Source organism: Pithys albifrons, chromosome 12, assembly GCF_047495875.1.
Source record: "Pithys albifrons albifrons isolate INPA30051 chromosome 12, PitAlb_v1, whole genome shotgun sequence".
Lineage (NCBI taxonomy): Eukaryota > Metazoa > Chordata > Aves > Passeriformes > Thamnophilidae > Pithys > Pithys albifrons.
The window spans coordinates 12787291-12809744 of record NC_092469.1 but is presented as its reverse complement, the minus strand read 5'-3'; the positions used below and the strand labels follow the sequence as shown (position 1 = coordinate 12809744).

Below are 22454 nucleotides of genomic sequence, written 5' to 3'. Positions count from 1 at the left end.
TCACCATTAAAGTGAGAAAAGGTATAACATGTCTTTGTTAAAAGTACTCTGGTCGTGTGACACATGAAAACATTTGCATTTCTGGTCCTAAAACAGTATACTGAAGACATTAAAACCAATAAGAACACTTTTAATGTTACCGATTTTTTTCGGTGTCCAGCAGTAAAGAATGGTGATTATCAATACACAGAAAATCGGGAATGTGAAATACTGGTAACATTTGACATAGCTGTAATTAAACTTTTAATAATCAGGAACAAAAAAACCAATCTACTACAAACTACACATCTAATTTCCCCATGTATTCTCTTCTCCCTCTCTACAGTGTTTGCTATCCCCTCCCAATGTTTCTGATAAAAACATAAACCAGATTTGTCATACAGAGGGTAGTTCCACAGACATTTCGAAGAACACCTAAATCTTAAGAAGATGCAAACACAGTCTGGCAACAAACATTTTTACAAGTATTTGTGACCTTTAATCTATTGCAATTTCTCCTGGTTCTGAAAGTTGGAGTGCAACACCATCTGAAGGTTTTTATTGGCTGACTATTTGACTTCGAAAGCAAAAGGCAGACTTAGGTCAGACATTAGTATTTATTATTTCCTTTATTTAAAACTTCACAAAAAAAATCATCAGAATAGTCCAGGAGAGAAAAACTCAGTCAGAAGAAACTCTGTTTTGGAATCCAGACCTCTGATAAACAAGTTGCATATGGCAAAGCAGATGCTACCTGCACACTTAAGTGATTCAGAACCAGCTGCTCATCTTACCCATCAGGGGCACTTCCTTCAGGTTCACATTAGACCTTGAAGTCAGAGCTGTCTTACTCTTAAAGCAGCACTGTCATCCCAAAGGATCCTACACTACTTTTGTAGCCAGTAACGAGGTACTCTTTGCTGCCAAACAAGCAAAATAAGCACTAACCAGCAAAAGCCACATCAGAATCACCTCTGTCTTCAGGCAAAAACATTTCCAGTCTCCACTGGAGCCCAACTATCTCAGGAAAAGAGAATAGCTGAGCACAAACCTTAGAAAAACACAGACATGGCTACAGTACTGCCTTATAGCAGAAGGCAATTAAAGCTCTTAATTTTTGTTCCTCATCCCCTCACTGTTGCAAGAAGTGTCATGAACTCCCAAGTGACTTAAATATTAGAAGTTTATTTCCAATGAAAAACTGTAATTGGGGAAAATATCTATTATGCACAATGCAGCCAGGTCACAGGTATGCCCAAGAACAAATGAAACCACTTGTCAGCATTTTCCAGAACCACAGAAAACAACCTATAGGCATTATATCCATTTATACCACTTTATTTTATCAGGAGTTTTTCAGGCAATACCAGTAGAATGCAATGAAGAGACAATGGGATGAAGATTCTACTTGCAAAATGGGTTGGATTGCTCCTTCCACCAAAGTCCTAATGGAACACAGATTCTTCCAGAGTCAGATCAGCCTGTATTAATCATTCCCTGGAGGACGAGATGTGCTTGGCAAGGAGGAGGAATGACAACAAACAAAAACACTAGTGCAGGTTATCATTTATTACTGCTTTACTAAAAAAAAAAAAGTACTAAGAGTAGCATTTTGTAACAGCAGAATTTGGAAAAATAAAAATGTAAAAACACTAAAATATTTCCTTGGTTCAAAACCATCTATGCACAAAAAAATTCAGCTTGTACATACTTTTCTGAAATTTCCAAGAAATGTCAACCTTTTGTTTCAATCACATATGGCAGTGGAATCTCAGCACAGTTTAATTTTCCTGATGGCAAATTCTGTGGGCTGAGTTTGGGGATGGCTGTGGCATAAAGATGGTCAATTAAAACAGTCATCAATTTCCCATACAATACAGCAAAAAAAGGTCTAACATTCTTTGTAGTTTAACTCCAAACATACTTTTTTCTTCTAAGGTTCTAGCAAATTTTAGGAATCCTAATTCTCTTAAAATATAGTCAGTCAGGGACTGTACCCCATGGCTAAAGAGATGAGCTGAAAATCTGTGCTGTATGGGCACAGACAGTGATAGATGATACAGAAGGAAAAATTAAGAGAAAAATTAAAAAGCTCAGTCACTTATTTAGGGCTGTAAAGTCTAACTTTTTCTTAAAAATTAATCAGGTCCACAATACTGGAGAAGTATGTATTTCTTACACATTTTAATCCACCTGCCTGTAGGTACTTCTGTCTAGATCAGTAGGAGTTCTTCTCTGCTGATCATAGTTTATGTAAGTCACCCATTAGCAACTTAAGCTTTTGAAGTCATGGATAGTATTTCTGTACAGTCTTAAAGAGCTAATAGTACTTCTGGCCAAAGGTTTATTTAATATTTTATAAGAAACATAATACATATAAAAATAAATAACACCTTTCACATCTTAAATTACTAAAAGCTACAGGGATTCTCATGGTATTTTTCAAGGTAATAGAGCACAACTGATGCTCACAGCTCCATTAGAAACATTTATATGCAAAACACTGCTTTTTCCAATCATGAATTTCTTTTAAGATTCATTATTGCACTATAGTACTTTTGTCTGAAAAGAGACTCTGGGGAGATGACACTTTCTTTGGTTAGCATTGTTGTAGCTGACAGAATGCATAAAAGGCAAACTGCTTTTTCTCCAGCTTTCAGCCTGAGACAATCAAATGCAGAAATTCTCAGCTTCTTCTCATCTTGAATTCTGGATTTTGAAGTTTACAGAATAATTGTAGCTTTCCAGTACAGAATCATTTTGTCACATAGCCCAGTCCAGCTCACATCAATGCTGCTGGTGCCCTAAATACCATTAACGAAAAAACCTTGATCTTTACATTGTAGACTTGTCACCCTGATTAAAAATCATTGCATATTGTTAATGCACATTTCATTATGAAGAAATGATCCCTGAAAGCACTCTACACTTACCTTCCTAACAAAAAATAATTTATACCTGGAAATGGGAGGTTTTTCTTCTCTCTTGAGCCAGTATTGTAGGCACCTCCCTGGATTTCTGGGCCCTACTGTGTTAAGCACTCATATAAAAAGCCAGTCTCTGTACTGAAGAGCTTACAGAATCTTTCATTTTATTTTTAGACAACTGAATAGAGTGACAGGAAAGTACAAGTGAACATCATAATAATCACTGTTTAATCACTGTAAAGTCTTTATAGATATCACAGCAAATGAGAGTTTCAAAAGGATGGGCTTGAAAGGAAGAAAAGTGACCTCAAGGGATATTTAGAGGCAGCTTCTTCTAAACACAAGGAAAGGTAAAACAAGAGGCTCGCTAGAAAGCTTGATAAAAAAGCTATCAAGACAATTGGACTGCTCATTTGTAGTTCAGAATAAAACCTAAAAGCAAGTGAGATGATAGATAAGAGCAGACCACAGCTAAGCTGCTGGAAGTAGCTGAAAAGATCCTTTCAGTGGTGTATGTACCTAAGGGGCAATGAGAACCACGCCGAGGGTAACTCCCTAACCAAGCCAATGACCTCAGAGTCCTGCATTGATGGCAGCTGCATGGAACTGGATTCAACGTTCAGAGAGGAGGGGGGTTTTCCCAGAGTGAGGAAGAAGTCTGGAATTTGGGAAGCCTTTTTGGTGGTACTGTTTCTGGTTTTGCTTCAGTTCAATTCAAGATACTGCAGCAAGTCATTAAGGGCAACAGCATTTAACATCACCCAAGAGTTCAGTACTTAAAAAAAACCCAAGAATTTATTCCAAAACTCCAAGCTACACCTGTACTGTGTCTTCACCCCTGGCTCATGAGGTCTTTTAAAAGTCCCATGAGTTGAGAAACTACCTAGAAAATAAAGGTGTATAAAGGGTCAAGACAACATAAATAACAGAAAGACACTTCATCATATACTGGGACAGAAGAAAAACCAGTGTTAAGCAGGCAGTGTAATCCAGCCCAAGTCTGCAAATAGTACAGACACCTGAGCAGTTCAAGCTCATGCAGCCAATGGTGGGGCCCAGCCCAATATGGACACAACAGGACACAAAGAACCTGAGTTAAGGCAGTGCTGGGGGGTCAGGTAACAACCTCTGCCCCTCTGCAGGCTCTACCACCTTCCCAGCAGTGCCACACCCACTGCCAGCTCAGCAATCCTGCACTGCACTCCACTGCTCTGTTATGCACCAACACCCAGCCATGGGCACCACTAACTGCAGCCATCTGTTTCCCTTTCCCAGGCCCCCACTGAAAACATTTCTGACATCAGCACTGTCTCCATAGCACCTAGAACACTTCAGTGATTTTTTTTCCCACTATTAAAGCAAACCAGAGCAGAAAACTGGACAAATTTAAATGCAAGATGGCATTTAATAATTTAATAAACTTCTCCAGATGGCAAGAAGTAAGTAACTATGTGCAAGTCCATTTTTCATCTCTTCACAGAAATTTGGACTCAGCCCCTGTGAACCTGCACCAGGAAGGATTGTTTTGCAGTCCTTCCCACCTGCTCTGTGAGTTTTCACTGTATCCTTTCAACTGACACTTGGCACCTCAAGCAGCCCTGCACAGCCAACTAACCAAGGAACTGTTGCAGCTAAAAACTATGTCTAACGGCACTGATTTGCACAATCTTAAAACTGAGCATGGGTCTGCATCCCCCAAGTACTGCACTGTACCACAGAACGCCCCACTGCAGCTGACAGCTTCAGAATCTGTATGTGACTATCTGTAGATGAATTGGTAAAAGGGCAAAAAGTGTGTCTAAATGAAATCCACTGTTACCTGCTACTCTGCCAGTTGGCAGTCTTGTTGCACATATTCCACTGGATGCCTTCCTCTGTCAGAAGTACCTCAAGTCTGAGAGACATCCTCTGAAAAGAATGTGCAGTTTTTGCCTCTGCTTCTACCAGTTTTTTTAGATTTCACCCTTTCCTGCACCAAAAGGAGTTATTTCCTTGCTGCACAGGTTTATTCCATTTTCTCTGGTCATCAGTCCTTTGTGGGTCTGTTTTTAGTTCAGAATGAAAATACTCATCCATTTGAAGCACAATTAAACTGCTCAGTACAATGTAACTTATCTGGCCTCTGCCTGCTGCTGACAGTTCTTATCCTGCCGCTTCCTCTCGAGCATTCAGTTCACTGCGGCACATTCAGAACAGCCTCAGTAAAGTCACCCTCCACTGGCAGCACTTTCTCTAAAAATGTATCCTCTAAGATCCCATAACAGTCAGTCTCACAAAATTCTACTCACACAAGAGAAAGGACATTTTGGAAAGGCAGACAAAGTTAGTTTCTAGTATCTTAAACCACAGAAGACAATGAAGTTGGTTAAATACCAAATATGTACTTTGCTAGTAAGTATTTGTGTTTTCTGGAGCACATTTGATGTCAAATACTTTATTTTCAAAACTGAAAGCACAATAAGCACTAAAGCAGAAAATACATTTCCATGCTAGATTTTTTTTGAACTCTAGCTTATGCATTATTCTCACAAATTCAGTAAACACTAGGATACCAAACTCCTTGACCTTGTTTCAGTACAAGTGCTATGCAGTACATGGAACTATAGAAATTGTGCATATCTGCATCTGAGACAAATTCCAGTGACAGCACAGTGATGCCAAGCACTGCCTGGGGACTCTTTTCAAAGTAGCCACTTATGAAAACTGGCCTTTTGATAGATATCAGTGCAGTAAATTTTCCTCCTTTTGCCTCATTTAAAATCCTTGCTACACTGCTCTGGTGTGTACCCTTCATTACTAGGTCACTTCTTACCTTCATGCCTGTAATTGGAGAGTAATGATGCCATAATGGGCTCACAATGTCAGAGAGGTGCAAGCTGAATCAAATTCGGTGTATGAACCTCACCAAATTAAATTTTCATTTGCAGAAGGACATTTGAGGGATACAGATGTAAAACAGAGCTAAGTTAACCCCCACATCCCAAAAGTGGGACAAAGGAAGCCGAGTCTCATCACAGGCACATCAAATATTCTTTGTCCAAAATGAGGCTTGTGACTGTTGTGAGCTTTCTTTAGCCTTTAGATTTTTTTACCAATTTTCTCCAGCTGATACTGATAACAGAAATATCACGATGCCTTAAGTCTCCAGTTCAGTTTTATGACAGGTCTGTAAGGCAAGTACCTCAACAGCAATTCATCTCTTTTCCCTTATCACGTTTATGTGAATGCCTCTGACTCTCGCTGCTCTGAGAGGTATTGACTTAAATGTAACCATTTTCAGTTTATTTTCATTTGTTTGTCAGAAGTTCACTCAGCTGTAAGTGCGACACCAGCACAGAGACAGGTATACCACACTTTGGACATGAAAATTACAGTACTACTGTTTGCTTATCCTGGATTATTGAAAGTCCTTATTTCAACTGCACGAAAGAAGTACATGTGTGCAAAAATATGGCTCTGTTTTGATTTGGTTTGTCTTTTCTTTTTCTCCTCAGAAGTCCACAGTAAATTATTGGTTTGTTTCTTCAGTTGCAACAATTAATAATTCATTTTTCAGTGATTTCTAAGGAACCAAAGGCAAGGCCAAAACATTGCACAAAAGGACACTAAATTAAATTCAAATAAAAGGAATTATTCAAAAACACAACCAAAAATCTCCTACAGTGCCTGAATCTGCAACAGTAAGTCACATAACTAGTCAGAAAGACCACATGAATCATTACTACCACTTTGGAACAGCTCTGCCAGTACAAAAGATGGCTGATGGCCGATTTAATTAAGTTTCTTTCCAACACAAAACATTCACTTTGTTTGTACTGCAACCATTTTAATGCAGGACTCAGCACTGCTAAATCACAGTCAGTAGGAATTGCACCATTGCTTACAGTGATAGATTCCAAATGTTTATCCCAGGCTCCAGGTCAGAACAGCATAACACCAGAAGCTCTGGTGGTATCTCAGAACTCATAGTATTACTAACAACTACTACAGTAAATTTAATTAAAGCATTTTACTCTTATAGTTTCACAAACACATTTTTGCACTCTTTTTGACATTTTTGCACTCTTACAACCTGCAACTTTCCTTTCATAAAAGCTTATACTTCAAATAAACACATCCAGAACAGGGGTAGCAAAACAACAGCTATTTTCACTGTTAAGTCCTAAAAAAGCCATTTGCCTGCACATACCAAAAGGCTCAACCCTGTCTTGCTCTTATTCTGTGCTGGGTGGCAGTTCTGGGGTACTGAATTCAGTGGGGGTTGCTGTATAGCTAGTTTTTTATTTCAAGTTTTAGTGCCCTCACAGCATTCTAAGAATGGCATGCCTGGCTACAGAGACCAGATTTTCAGCAGATCAGTTCAGTTAGGCACAAAATCAAAATGGACAAATCTTCACAAGAGCTCAGAACAGTCAGTACTAACCTCTTTTGAAAATCTGCCCCAATTGTAGATGCCAAGTACTTGAAAACCTGGCTCCAAGTTCTTAAAAATCCATTTTCATATGCTCAAAACCAACACCGTAGTCACTAAAGGGATTCCTGAAACTGTTTTTCTACCAGAGAAGAGCAGGGCAAGAGGCAACCTAGAACACAGAGAGTAAATCTACTGAATAAATCTACTTCAAATGACAAAGCTTACTACTACTACATTTACTGGCACCATCCAGTAGTCTCTTTTTTATTTATATATTAGCATTTCTGAACCAGAACTGAGCACCTCTTGCTTTGCCATTTCCTCACTGATGTCAGCCCAAGGTGTTCCTGAGACAGTAGACAAGAGCCAGAACAAGGAGCTGGCCTGAAAGAAAATCCCTCACACCTTTCTTTCCCTGTAACCAAATCAGGTTCAGTGTATGTAAATTAACTGAGTTTACACATCATGGGAAAAAAAGGCAGAAATAGAATATTCATCCAACTGTAAATTTATACAATTATGAAAGAGAACATAACCATTTGCTATTTCAGTAGGCAAAGATGGTACCATTTAGCTTTAACACACACTTCCTAAAAGAAAGTGCTGTGCAAAATGAGACTGAATTATACATTTTGAAGCTTTCACAGCTTTGAACTTCAATATAAAATATGAAGTAACGGAGCCAAAATTCTGCCCTCAGCACAATTCTTTGTCCTAAAGACATGAATAAAATTTGTTCTGTTATTGGAGTTTCTTTGAGGATATTTGAATTTAGCAGTACAGTAGTTGTTCACACTTCTATGTTCAAATGTAAAACTGAAATGAGAGTTTTGGCCAATTTATACAGTTATTACACTAGAAAGTCAGTTTCCACTAGTTCTCTGAACTGCCATATAGAAAAAGTAAAATCATCACTTTATTTCTGCTGTGATCAGAGCTATATGAAAAAGCCTCCAAGCATCTGTTAAGGAACTCTTGCCTTTAAAACATGTGCATGACATCCAGCCTAGATGAGTTTGGCTTTTTACTTCTACCACCTGCCCTGATAATTTAAACATGTTATTTTCTTAACACAAACTATCTTTACTGCAGTTACAAATACAGACTTCTCAAAGAGGCAATGTTAATTCTAGCTTATCCAAATACAGATGATTCTTATGAGAAAACAAAAACATTAGGGACTTAATGTAAAAAACCTTCTAATACCCTAGCGTATAATTACATTATTCATTAGCAAGTGACTTCAAGTGGGTGTAATTTAGTGTTTCCTTCCTGTCCCTTGAGCAAACACAACACAGAATAGTTAATCAATTTGATCCCCAAAGCCTCAGTAAAATCTGGTAGAGGCTCACCCCCGGCTGCCCTGGAGGATCAAGGGTGCTTATCCAACTTCCAGGTTCACTCACTGAAGAGGAGGATGGCAGATCCACGTGCTTCCTGCGCTTCCATCATTTCTTAGTAAATTCAATGGAAAGAAATTGCCCTGTAAGACTTACTTTCCCTTGCTGTTGCTTTTGCCTAACTCCATGTTTTGTGCGCTGGGCTGGTCCCTCGGGAGGTGCCCTGAAAATGGGCACATCCACCCTGAGCCTCACCTGGCACCTCCCCCCTGAGCCTCACCTGGCACCTCCCTTGGACAGAGCTCTGGGCTTTGCTGGGTGACCTCAGCCTGGTACAGTCTGGCTGAGTGAGGATCTGCACACTGACAAACAAAAGGGGAAAAAACCCCCAAAGCCTATTAAAACAATGCTTATTTAGTAGCAAATTATTAAATAAAACATTTAACTACTTAATAAAGCTTCTGCTATTCAAACACCTCTCTTGCTCCATGCTTGCCTAGCAGAGTTAATTCCCAGTGGCAACATCGCAGAAGGCGAGCTGAGAGCTGTACAGGGAGAAACCCCACCCGTAGCGGGGCGACCCACGAGGGCTTTACAAGGAGAAACCCCACTCGAGGAGCGGGGCGACCCACTATCCCCGGCACCGGCCGCGCGTGCCGCTCACCGCCGTGTCAGAACTGCCGCTACTCCTGCGATCTCGGACCTCTTCCCTGCCGTTCCCTGTCCCTTCGCTGCTCCCGCGGCGATGGACGGGCCAGGCCGGGCCCGCTCGGGGGCCGTTAACGGCGCGCGCGCCTCTTCTGCACGTGCGGCGGCGCGCGCGCGCTCCGCTTTCCCGCCGCGCGCTCTCTGATTGGTTGTCGCGTGGCAGGGGCGGGGGTAAAGCGCTCTCTGATTGGCTGTCGCGAGGCAGGGGCGCGGCAAAGCGCTCTCGGATTGGTTGTCGTCCGGCGGGGACGGGGCTGGGCGGTGTGAGGGCGGCGGCGCGCAGGGCGGTCCGGCTGAGGGAGGTTCTCTCAGTCCCGAGATTTGGGGAAGGAGAAATGTCGGCTGCGCATCTTCTCAAGTTGCTGTGTAATCGGTGTGTTATTCTCCTCAGCGTTATGTTGGTTTGGAGGTATCTAACGCCGGTTTCAGAAGTAAAGTGTCGGTGCCCTCTTGAGGAACAGCCTTGCTTTTCTTTTACCTTACCTTACCTGTACCTTTCCAAACTTTTAGCAACACGGTTTTTAAACAACAGAAAAGGTACCTTACGTGGTTATGATGAATAAGCTCTGCCATCTTTATTGGTGGCAAACTGCCTAACTGCCTTGCTGGCTATTTGCCCACTCCTGCCAGTTCCTGACTAAAGAATGGAATTGCAGGATTGAGCGTAGGTCTGGCAGAAGAGTTGGTAATTCTCTGGGATGTAGGAAAGCTGCTCCTGTTACCTGTTGCCTTCTGGCACCTGCTTGTGGCAGCAATGGCTTTCCTGCCCTCACCCTTTGCCTCTCTGTCTGCTGCCTCCTGACAGAGCTGGGATGCAGCAAAAGGCTGGGAAAGGGACACCTGAGATGGCCTCAATGTGAAGAGAAATACCGTGAGACTGTGTTTTAATTTCTGATGTATCTGTGACTAATTAGCAGGGCTTGGGTGGATGGGAGGGGGCTTGAGCTCTATCAGGTCTCTGTGAGCCTGTTTCCACTTAATGGAAAAGGCATCCAATGGATACACAGGGTCTGTGTAGGTTTCAGACAGAATAGTTTCATCTAAGACTTGCACTACCTGCCTCCCTGAAATAGCTTAATATTAGATTTAGGTTGTCTTCCTGAAGGTGACTCTTAAAGGGTTTGTTTTGTTTTTTCTCTGTACTGTAAACTTATTATTTTTGTCAGTTACACTGACTTGTTTTTGTCATGCCGATGATGAGTTTTATACTCATTAGGACATTACTGGTTTATTTACATCTATTTTGAGTACCCAAAAGTCTGAGATGGGTACTTCATAATTATGTGGCTTTTTGGATTAATGTGTGATCTATCATATTTTGGAGCCATCCCCTACTGTGTATTTAATTAGCCTCCCTGGCCTGTATATTTAAAATCTTTCTGTGTCTTGGAAAGTAACCTAATTTTCTGAATACTAGAAAGATAATCTTATTGTGTCAGAAATTTGATGTGATTTTTAATATTCTACTTGTCCATGCCACAGCCATTTTCCTTCTGCAGTGGTGGTCAAAGGCTCATTTCAGCAGAGCTGTCTCAGCAATGAGCTTTTTTCTTGAACTGTACAGCTTAAACACTTATTGTACAGCATATGCTTGGTGAAAACAGCATGTACTGAAGTGTGTCTGTGTAGTAATGCTATGTACAGAAACATCATCACACAACTCAAGGATGAAGCTTTCCTCTTTTTCCCAATGATTGGCAGGAGTAATGGGCTGGAAAAATAATAATAAGAAAAGGTAACGTGGCTACAGAAAGCCAATATAGAACTTATTTTTTTCTTTTAATTTAGATGCTTATTTTGGGTATTATTATACACTTCCTTTCTGTCAGAACTATTTCTTTTTAGAATGGAATCAAAATTTGAGATCAGTTCTCATGAGACCTTGTGACATCTCCCTGTTTCTGAAAAATTGTTCAGTTCTCAAACTTGTTCTTCCTACAACCCCCTCCTCCTGTGCATTTAAGTCACTCTATTTACAATGATATATTATGGCCAAATTTTTCATGTGTTTGTTTGGGGTTTTTTGTCAATGTAAAGAGAAGTGGATTGTACTAAAAATATTTGAAAGTATGTGGAAACTTGATTGCAAACATTTAGTGGGTCTCAAGATGCAGGAGTTGGAGTTGACTGTTATGAACTTCTGGAATCTTACTGATAGTAAATTTGTAGCTGTGAGACATGCAAGGTTTGTGGAAACTTTTCTTCTTAGTAGACAAATTTAAACTGGGGAGGAGGGATGGGCTGATGCCACAAGTCTCAGCTTCTGACCATGTTTTTCATATTGAATACTAAGAGCTATCTTTTTGCACAAGAATGGTAGGTGATATATTTCAGTGCTTGTGTCTATTGAGCATTTTCTATACCCACATGTAAAATCTCTTTTACTGGTATAATTTGACATCTGTGTACAATTTACTGCTGTTTTTTCAGGTATTGTATGACCCTTTAATCAATCTGTTGTGTGTTTGCTCCTGCGCTGATGCTGAACTGTCCGGCCCAGGGCCTGACATCGCCTGCAGTTCAGCACATCATCCACATTCTTACAGAAACTGTTGGAATTGCTGTGATTCCACTCACTTCCCTTACGTGCTTGGCAGAAGTTCCTTCATGGGTATAGCTGTTGTTTTTCCTCTCTACTGAATGTTCCAGCTCTTGCAGTGTCAGTTCCTTCAACAGCCATCTGTCTTGCTGGCTCAGGCACTATCTTAACAGCTCTCTTTCTCAGACTAGATGTAAGTCCTAGTGAGTATGCCATCAGCTGTTAATTTTTTATTCAGAAGCTTTTAAAACAATTGTTGATGCACAAAAGCACCCTATATTTCTATCCTTTCTATTCAGTCCTTGTCACGAAATAGTTGCTTTCTTCAGCCTCTTCCTTTTCCCAGGTTCCTTTGCAACTTGTTTGTCTATCACTTAATTTTTTCTCTCAATTTTTATAGTAATTTTCTTCAATTTGACAAGCTCGCTTGTCTGCAGATTCTGTCTGGAAAGTGCATGTCTGAATGCAAGAAAAGTCTAACCCAGCTGTGTTTGTTGTTTCCCAATACCTCTACAATCACTGAAAGAAGGAACTAAGTAAGTACTTTCAGATATTACAGAAGTCAGGTAATTGCTCCTGAGAAGTGTCAGATTGGTACCTTTTGTCAATAAGTTAGATAATAACTTCTTTGTGGTGGTATCAGTGTTACAGATGGGATAGATTGTCTTGTAGCTCAGGGGCTGGCACATTGCTAAACAATCTAGCAATCTTTTTGATGAAAAGTTCTATTTGCTGGTAAGCCAGTCAGGCCTGGATGCAAAATTGCTTTATGAAGCCCCGAGAGTATCGTATTCCTTATTATAGTAGCAGATTGTTTTATTTTTGTACTCTCTACCTGCTTTGTAATCTTCCAATAGCTAAGATTGAGTTAGATAGTGTCGAGAGCTTTATAAACCACTGCTTGGGTTTAGTGCAATTTTCAGTTGTAGAAATGAATCACACAGATAATAATTTCAACAGAGATGGACTAGATTTTTTTAAATGTATATTAATAATCCTTTCTCAGACCTTCTGCTCTTTTCCTGAACAAATTCAAATATTGTTTATGGTAGTGCCAATTAGTTAGCCAAGCATCTGCAGTTGGCAGCCATCATCATGAAGGCCCCAGATTAAAACTCCTGGGATGCTGATTGGCATGTTAGATGTTACTGTTTGTCATCTTCTAGACTTCTTCCATATTGTTTCTTAATGACAAAGAAAACTGAGTATGCTTACAGCAGTAACTAATAATGAGTAGCTGGGCTTTATTTCCCCACTGGACTTATGACCTCCAGCAGAGATTTAGACCTGTCATGTTATGCCTCTCGTGAGGGACTGTCCATCTGAAAAAGGTTTGAACCAAGCTGACCCACTGCCACTCAAACAGGTCTCCTCCCACTGTGATGCACTAATGCTGGTAGGAGTGTGTTCATATTAGCCTGTTCTGGGCTAGAAAGTTAAAACTGTATTACTATGTTGTACTACAATGTATTACTACATTGGTAACAGAATTTATGGCAGTAAAATAATTCCAGTGGTACAGAAAAGTTTTACTAAAAGTTACACAGTGTCTTTCTGGTATATTTTGGTGCAGTTTTTGTGCACAGAAAGTGAAAACAGTCAAGTAAGACAGCAGCATTGAAGGGAGTGAGAGTGTTAATTAATTTCTTTTCTGTCTTTCTCTCAGACAAATCAACTTTCTAATCACAGGACTCGACTTCCAATAGGAAAGTGACGTAGTGTGAGTCTTTGAAGCAGGAGAAGTTGTCTCCAAAACCCCATTAAGTGAGGTACTCAGGTGTGATTATGACCAGCCTTATGATTAAATATAACCATGAGAGCCAAACAAATGTGAAAATGTCCAGAAGGCTGCAGCTGTGAACAGATAACTAATACACTTTTTCTCATTAAGTGAGGCTGCAAATATCTTACTCTAAACAGAGCAAGCAGTCAAATTTGAGAAAGCTGGAGACAGAAACTAGAGAGCTACAGCTTCTCTTCCCTGCTTACTCAGATACACTCTGTAGCCTGGGTTCAAACTAAGCATTATCCCATTAATATTAAGAACTGACATCACTGTTAGGTAAACACACTGTCTATGTTAATTTCCTGTGCTGAAAATAACATGTAAACAAACATGCTTCAGAGGAATAAAACTATTCACCAGAATGTGATTGGAAGGGTATTTTAAGAGCAGACAAAATCTACTTACGTGTCAGCCTAGAAGGAGCTAGCTGCTACTTAGCATGCTATTAACTGAAAGGAATCTCAATTAATTCCCTCTGGGGAAAAAAAATTAGGCCTTGCAAGATTTCAATATCTTGTGCTTTAAGTATTCTCAGTTACCAAAGAGAATTCCTGCTAGCCAACCAGTCAAATTTTGAACCAATATAGTTGAGGAAGTGTGAAGTAAATAAAAATATTTGCATTAGGCTAATAAAATCTTTCCATCATGGAAAATACAGGGGCCTGAGCTTCATCATACTTATAATGTGTTCAATAAAAGTTAGATTAGGTGACTTTCTGTATTCTGTAAAAATGGCTGATATGATAGAACTTGTGTTATGGAACAGACATAAAGACTGTGGATAGGAAAGTTCTGACTGGAGAAATCTGGACCTGGGCCTTGTGGTATTGTCAGAAGAAGCTCTTCAGAGGCAGATTATGAAATTAGAGCTGTAATCTCTGCTTGACATAGGCTGAATATGCAGCCATTCCAGGGCTGGAGCTGTTTACTGGTTCTTCCATCTGTCAGGATTTTCTTAGCTTTTGTGGGAAAGAAATACATACATTGAAACTGAGATTGCATAGGGGAAAGCTTTCCTTGTGGCTGTTACAGAGCCCTTTGGGAGAATTGTAGGCAGCTACTGGCAGACCACCAGGGGAAGCAGTGAATGGGTGTAATGGAAGCAGTCATTTACAATAACTAAACAAACTAAAAATAATTGTTCTACTCTTTGATGTGACACTTGAAACTTGTTTGTGTCAGATAAGATAGTGTGAAAAATAATAGTCCAAAGCATCAAGACATGAGCAGGATAGATGTGAGTGAAATCTACATGAGGGGTTTTTTGTTTCTTTCTTTCTTTTGAGGCTGGGCTTAGCTTTCTTTTGCTTTCTAAGCAAAGTTTAGTGTGGAAAATCTGCAAGGTTAATGTATAAGCTAAAATTGAAGGGCCTTACCGTTGTGAAAGAGTGAAATCAAGTGTCATATCAGCTGGCAGAGATGAACTCGTCATACTTGCCATAGGTTACTAGCACAGATTGCCTTGGAACATCCAGTGAGTGAACATATGAAGGGACACTTATTTCATGCTGACCTAGTTGTCTGATAAGGTCGGGTTCTGCACCCACAGGTTGGTTCTTGTGCTCCATATCCTTTTCTTTCAGTACCAAAATGCAGACTAATGTAATTAGATATGTGCATCAGCAGCCTGTGTGCTGTGTGTCAGAGGAACTTTCAGCAAAGGTGTCCATTCAATAAAGATTTAGGTGTGCCTGCATCTTTTCACCTTCTGTACCTTGGATACATAACTGTTTTGCTTGGGAAGATATAAAAAAGGAGAATATTGGGCTAAAGCTGGAGATTCTGAGAAGTGATCAGGAAGCTGGTTTTTAAAAAGTTGCAAATATCTGTCACTCATGTTATTTGAAAGTTAATAGTTTAACAAGGAAGCTGAAATGACAAGTTCAGGGCCTTCTTCAGTAAATAAAAATCCTCCTATACCCAAGATATGCCCACCTGTTTACAGCAATATGCAGTTGGAACTTGATTTGCCAGTTTTATGGTAGCCAACTTCTTGTGCTTCGTTTCCATTGTACGTTGTTCTTTCAAAGGAATGCTTATCATAGAGCTGATACCCTGGCAGTAAGTAGAGTAATTTACATAATTGCACCTTATCAGGACAAGCTTTTTTCAGTAATTTTCCCACCTTTGGTGTGGGAGTAAGAAAAGTTTCCCCAGGACTAGAAACAATGAAGGGCTGTTTTTAGACTATGGAGTCATCTCTACTTTTTCCCTGTCTTTCCATGTTCGAAGGGTAAGAGCAACTTAAAGCTCTGTAGAGCTCTCTCATGCAAAGGGATGGTATGTGCACCCTCTGTGATTACAGGGATTCTCATCTCCAGTGTGTGTCAGCAAAGTGTGTATCCACATCCTCAGGAATTAATTGTGCATGCTCATTGTCAGGGGCTCTTTCTCCCTCTCCTTCTCTCTCAAAAAACTACTAAGGGATTTCAGCATGGATTTTATCCTTCTTTCTCTCACTCATGAGGACAAGAGAACACAAACTTCTCTCTATCCTCTGAACAGATCTACTGAAATATCCCAGTCCCCAAAGAAATAATAAAATTAACAAGATTCTTATCTTTCTTCATTTGTCTCTGGCAGATCTTTAGATTGGATAAGAGACCCCTGTCTGTGTTATGTTTTCTAGACTCTCCTTATCTTTTCCTTCTGCTGGTAAGGCCCTCAATGGAGTTCGCTTGGAGCTGGATGAAGGAATTCCACAGAAAAAGCTGTTAAACTCTGATCCCTCACCTGCAGGACAGTACTGATTTCACAGAAGCAACTGTGATGAAGGAGTCAGACACTGAGTAGTTTTGCTCTCACTTTGTGATATTTGAAGCATTTTGGGGCACACTTACTATTCTGATATATTTTCTCTTTTCGTTTCTCACCAAGACAGAATTTCTCATTGCTTTCAATACCAATGACAGACAGTTCTGCTTAGCAATGTGGGAAGGGTGGAGTAGCCTGTGTAGAGAGCTACAGCCCCTCAACAGATAGCTGCTTATTTTTCTCTAAATAATATTATCTCTTCCTAGAAAAGGTTAAACTCAGATTTTTCTCCATCCAATAACTGCTTAGTAAAGAAAGAAAACAAAGTTGCCCAATTTTCTGAAGCAAACGAGCATAAATTTTTCTAAGCCTCTTTGCAGGTGCCCTAAAGGAGTCTATGGATTTTTACTCCTTGTTCCAATGTGGTTGTATCAATGTTTTGAGTAAGTACAGGGAATAAAGTGACTACTTAACTCTTCTTTTGCCAAAGAGGAGATTAAAACAGAAAAAAATCCTGCTTAAAAGTGAATAGCTGCTACTGTACTTGAAGTACAGTGTAGGGACACAACTAATAAACTACCAAAACCAGTGTTGAAGTAAAACTGTTAATCACTGTTAACTCACTTAGAAAGAGTTAAGAGGGACAGATGGAATCCAGTGATTCTCTCTCTTTCACATGAGACAGTTTTAAAATCTATTAAAAGCTTGAGTACTTTTGAGTGACAGATATAGCTTGTCACTTTAGAGGGGTTTTTTGCTATTGTTAATACTGAAATAGATTGAACTTGGCTAACAGTAGTTGACAGAAGTCTTACCTACCTCAAAGAAAATACTTGTCTTGCATTTATTATCTCAGCTTTAGGTTTAAGGAGCTGTATGTGGTTAAGCTTTGAAATTATGTAACAGTAATAGAATCCTGTTGAAGTTGATGCCTTTTAGAAGACAAGAGTGTGAGGCTGAGGAGTGGCAGGTGTGACTGTACAGTAACACATGTTAAACTTTCTCCCTAAGTGTATTCTTTGAGACAGCAACCCCGAGCAGAGCCCAGGATGTGCTCTCTGCAGTTTGCACTGAACTCATCGTGCATCTTGTGGTATTTTCCCCATGAGACACTGAGGGTCAGCTCACAAGCAGAGTGCTTGCTTTCTGTTCTTTAAATATGCTGTTAAACCTCAAAGTTGTAGCAGAAGATTCAAGCCTGGGAGATTTCTCACTCTCTCTCACCTTCACTGAGATTTTCTATAACCATGAAGATGTTTGCTGGTCACTAAGGTGTGGCAGCTTTTGGAGTAAGAGCTGAGAGACACGGTGTGGCCACCAAAGGGCAGGATGTGCATAATTAAAGTCAGGAATCAGCAAAATCTACTGACTTCCCAGGGGATAAACACAACCCTATAGTGCAGGGCTTACTGAGTCCCATCATTTTTGTCTTCTTGCCTCCATCCAAGCACTAGAAACAAAGCTGAGTAGAACTTAGTAAAGCAGGAAAATCTTGTATTCACTGCAATTCTACATAGATTCTGTCCCCAAACAACACATTTCTCAGGATGTAGTTGTTCAAGACAAAATAAAATGGAAGTGAATATTTCTGCATGAATATTTGTCAGCATTGTGTTGTCAGCTCAAATTATGGACTGTCCCTTTTTACAACAATGTCACAATTCAACCATAGTCTAAAATTTTCACATATTTTAGAGTGACTTTGGCCTGTGAGACATAAAAGTACATGATTATAGCAATAATACCTGGAGTGAGGTTACAATTTTCTTCTGTTTACTCCTGAGTGTTGTGGAGAACTTACTATAAATGCTTAAACACTACAGTTAAATATTCATAAGTTAGAAGCTATAGCTTCAAAAATTACTGAAAATATTACTTGATACTTGAAGGAAGTCACTGGGATTACTGCTTTTGAGTTAGCACGCCCTCTCTTGTAAAAGGAAGCAGTTCAGTAACTGCTGACTGCATTGTGTATTTAAATATATTCTTTGAAGAGCAGTCTTGGGAGTATCCTATAACAGTTTACAGGCCTTTATGGGGATAAGTAAAATCTAGTTATGTTTAATGCCAAACATTGCTAGAATTCAAACAGAAATTTGGCACTATACAGTACATAAAATTATGCTTTCTCTTTTTAGAATTGTAGGAAATCCATAGGCCATCTCAGCCACAGTCCAGGGAACAAAAGATCATATTAAAAATGTGTTTTGGCAATACAGGGTACTTTGTTTCTCCTTAGTAAAGGTGTGTGTCTTGTCATTTCCCCTCATATAGATAGCAGTTAAAAAGTCTCTGCTTTTCAATAGACTTCTATGATTCTATGAATAGTGCATGTTGATTTTTAACTTCAGCATTTTTGTACAGATTGTGCTTATAAGGATTTTTTTTAATCCTGTCATTACTGTATGGCATGATCATAACAGTGGCTCTGTTAAAAATATATCCAGGTCAGTTTTTCATGCAAGCCTTTTTGAAAAATAGACTTTTACTTAAGTGTAATGGAAACATTTCCATGACTTCAGCAGTCTACAGAAGTTAAAATAAACATTTCCACAAAGAAATTGCAACTGGAGATTTAATGTACTGTGTTGAATGCATGATAACTGGGAAAGTTGCAGTGGATCCCACATCAGGAGAATATTGATTGTCTATTGCCCAAGCTGACATGCAAGTAATTAGCATAAATGTTCTATTTGCAATAGCCTTTAGCATAAACAATGTCGGGGAACACAAGTGTCCTTTTGAATATATTTTGGGAAGACCAGATCGTTGGCTCTATTAAAAGCCTGGTGCCCCAGCTTCATTAGTGCAAAGCAGCTTTGTCTTTGTCCTGGCTGACCAGGTGGAAATATGAATGTGGCAGTGAGCACAGAGTCTCAGTTTATGAATTATGGCAACGTAGGGGTGTGGTCAGAGCGTGCTGCTCGGCTTCTTTGATATTTTAGTGGCTTCTCCAGGCTGTTACAGGCAGCAGCAACTGAAAATACACTGCTGAAATGTCTACAGTGTCCTTCTGCCATTCCTACCCAAAAATGACAACCTATTTTAATGTTTAACAGTGTCCTTTTAAATTAGAAGCAAACTGCTACAGGGAGATATTCAGAGGGGGTTAGACAGTGGTTACCATCACTAAACAGAGCTGAATTTGTTAAGATCAAAATGGTTGACTTGTCACTCTGTAGTAATTGTTCCCTGTGGAAAAAATTCAATAGCATCGCTTAAATCACACATAGCTGGTCACGTGCTCTGAGGCTCTGGTGGTGCTCAGACTAAAAGGCAGAGGTAGGGAGGGAGGAGCTGTGTCAGGAAACCTTTTAATTCTGTGGGTGAGGGGGAAGCTTGCCTTGCACACAGTCATGTGCACAAATTGATTTTTAATTTTACAGTAATGCACTATTATAATTGTTAACTCGATCGAGTTCTAAAAGGCTGCTGTTAAGGCCAGGTGTTATGCCCCTGCCTGTCCAAGGTGCCCATTGGAAGGAGAGCTTTTGGATGTGTGATGACTGTCAGATAGTACCCAATCTACTCAACTTCTTTTATTACAGTAAAGCACAAAATCTGTTAATCTGCAGCCTATATAAGACAAATTGAATGCATTCTATCTTGAAAATGAATTACATACTGAACCTTAATCATTAGTAAAAGAAACCAAAAAAAGGCGCAAAGTCAATGAATCTGAGGAGAAATATGAGAAGTACTGTGTTTCAATCCAGACTGGAGAATCTCTAATGATATGGGACACTTGCTTTACTGCTCCCAACAATTGTCTTTCTGGCTCTTTTTCTGGTTTAATGCATGATTTAGTAACATGGGATGTAGCAGATACCTTAGACACAAAGAAATTCTAGATACAGGACAGAAGTAAGTTAAGGCAAAGTGCTAAGAGTATACTAACTAGACTACTAATTTGGTTTTCTAAAGGAAGCACATTTTTAACCTTAGTTTGGTTCTTCAGTTTCTTTTCAAAACCAGCAGAGAAACTGTGCAAGTTCCTGATCTGGCTGCCTGCAGTCTCCTAGGTTAAACTTTTCTCACTATCTACACCTGAGAAAAGTGCTGAGCTTCTGTTTTTTCAGCCTCCCCCTTCCCATGTCACACTGAGAATTTTAAGTTAACCTGTGTTAGCAACATCACAAAAGGGGTACAGCTGCGTGCTTCTCAGTCTGGGGTAAAACACACAGTCTATTGAGAGCTAAGGAACACTCGCTGCTCCTGTGACAGCAGTACAGCCACAACAGGAGCTACTACACATACAGGCAGTTAAGAACACTTGCTGCTTGATTATGCACATTTAATAGGCTTGCTCAATTCCCTATTCATCACCCAGCACTAAGAGGAAGCCTGAAGCATCAGGCATAGCAGCACAATGCTTGGCTGTAAATGACTTCTTGTAAGATCCAACTTGTAATTTGGCCTTAAAAACAGTGGAATTTTTTCCTCCCTTTTTCTGACACCTCTTCACAGAAACACTGTGTCTGCCAGTCTGTCTCTAACCTTCTGCTGCTTGTCCTATCTCTTTGGTGGGGCTGGTGATCCGTACAGAAATAAGTAAGAAATTATTGCTGTGCAAAATCAATACAAGCATTACAGTTAAGGAGGGTACTCAAGGAAACCATTTTGCAATCTTGAGTATAGCATTACCTTACCTGTATGACAAACACATCTTTTCCAGTGCTGAACCATGAGAATAGGAACATGATTCCATGAGCAAATTAATATATTTAGTGGTTTTTTCCCTACATCTAAGCACAGATATTTGCAGTTAACCAGCCATCCTGCTATTCCTTTGCCCGCTCCCCGGAAATTAAAATAACAAAACTACTTAAAAAGCAAATGCACCGCACCGCTTTGTTCCCCGTGGTCGCCTAGCGGGGCTCTCTCCTCGCCGCACAACTCGAGTCTCCGGCAGCCGCCCCCGGAGCCGGCAGCTCGGAGCAGAGTGCGGCCGGGGATGCAATGCGGATGGGCGGGGAGGGAAAGGCTTTACCTGCCGCCTTCCCCCGCGGAGCCAGGGGCGCCTGGAGCTGCTGCATCCACGCCGGGGCGCGGCGGGCGGGCGGGCGCTCAGAACGCCGGGCGGAGGCGACCGAGCGCCGGAGCCATCGCCGCGCCGGGAAGCGGTGGGGAGGGCACGCCGGCGGAGCCTCCGAGAGCCGTGGGGAGACTCAGCACCTGGGCACTGAACAGCTCCACGGAGCGCCACGGGCGGGGCCGGCGCTGAGCTGCTCCCGCCCCTGGGCACGGGGACCGCGCCCCGCCCGCCGCGCTGCGGCCGAACCGCCCCGCCCCGCTCCGCCCCGCCCCGCGGGCCCGCACTGACCACAATTCCCAGCCGCCCGCAGAGCGGCCCTGCGCTCCCGGGGACAGCCGGGAGCTGTAGTCCTGCCGCCCGCCGAGACTGCCGGCTGGGCTGGGCGGTGCCGGCGCCAGCGGCTGATCCCCGCCGGTCCCGGCCCCGGGGTGAGATCCCCGGGATCGGGATCGCGCCTGGCGCTGCCGCCCCCGGGCCGGGAGCTCCGCCCAGCCCCGGACCAGGGCCGCCCCCAGCGGCGTGTGGGCAGCGGGGAGCTGCGCTTTGTGTGCAGACTTTCCAAACCTTTCTTGTTTGGTTTTGGGGGGCGGGGGGGGGGGGGGGGGGGGGGGGAGAAAAAAAAAGCTTCTTTTATTACAGTAAAGCACAGAATCTGTTAATCTGCAGCCTATATAAGACAACTTGAATACATGCTATCTTGGAAATTAGTTACATACCTGGACCTTAATCATTAGTTAAAAAGCCAAGTCAATGCATATAAGGAATACTACGTTTCTGTCCAGACTGGAGAATCTCTGATGCCATGGGAACTGATACCAGTCCCATCAGTACCATGCAAATCCCTGATTTAAAACGGTTGCCCTACTGCTACCAGCAGCTGTCCTTCTGGCTTTTTCTGGTTTAATACATGATACAGTAACATGGGGAGCATTTACAAAATGTTTCGCCCTGTCCTTTTTTGTTTGGATTTTT

The 22454-nt window shown here is 41.1% G+C and overlaps 1 protein-coding gene across 3 annotated transcripts in view; it reads right to left on the bottom strand.

Moving 5' to 3' along the window:
* SMPD3 (sphingomyelin phosphodiesterase 3) overlaps positions 1-21690 on the bottom strand; it is a 107965-nt gene extending 86275 nt beyond the window's left edge. Inside the window, exon 1 of one of the 3 annotated variants that reach the window (XM_071567135.1) lies at positions 21438-21690. The gene's annotated coding sequence lies outside the window, so the exon portion shown is untranslated. Of the gene's footprint in view, positions 1-7329; positions 7362-21294; positions 21403-21437 lie in introns of those variants that run through there. The other 2 variants (XM_071567136.1, XM_071567137.1) reach the window with 2 other exon arrangements.
* Between the last annotated feature and the right edge of the window lie 764 nt (positions 21691-22454).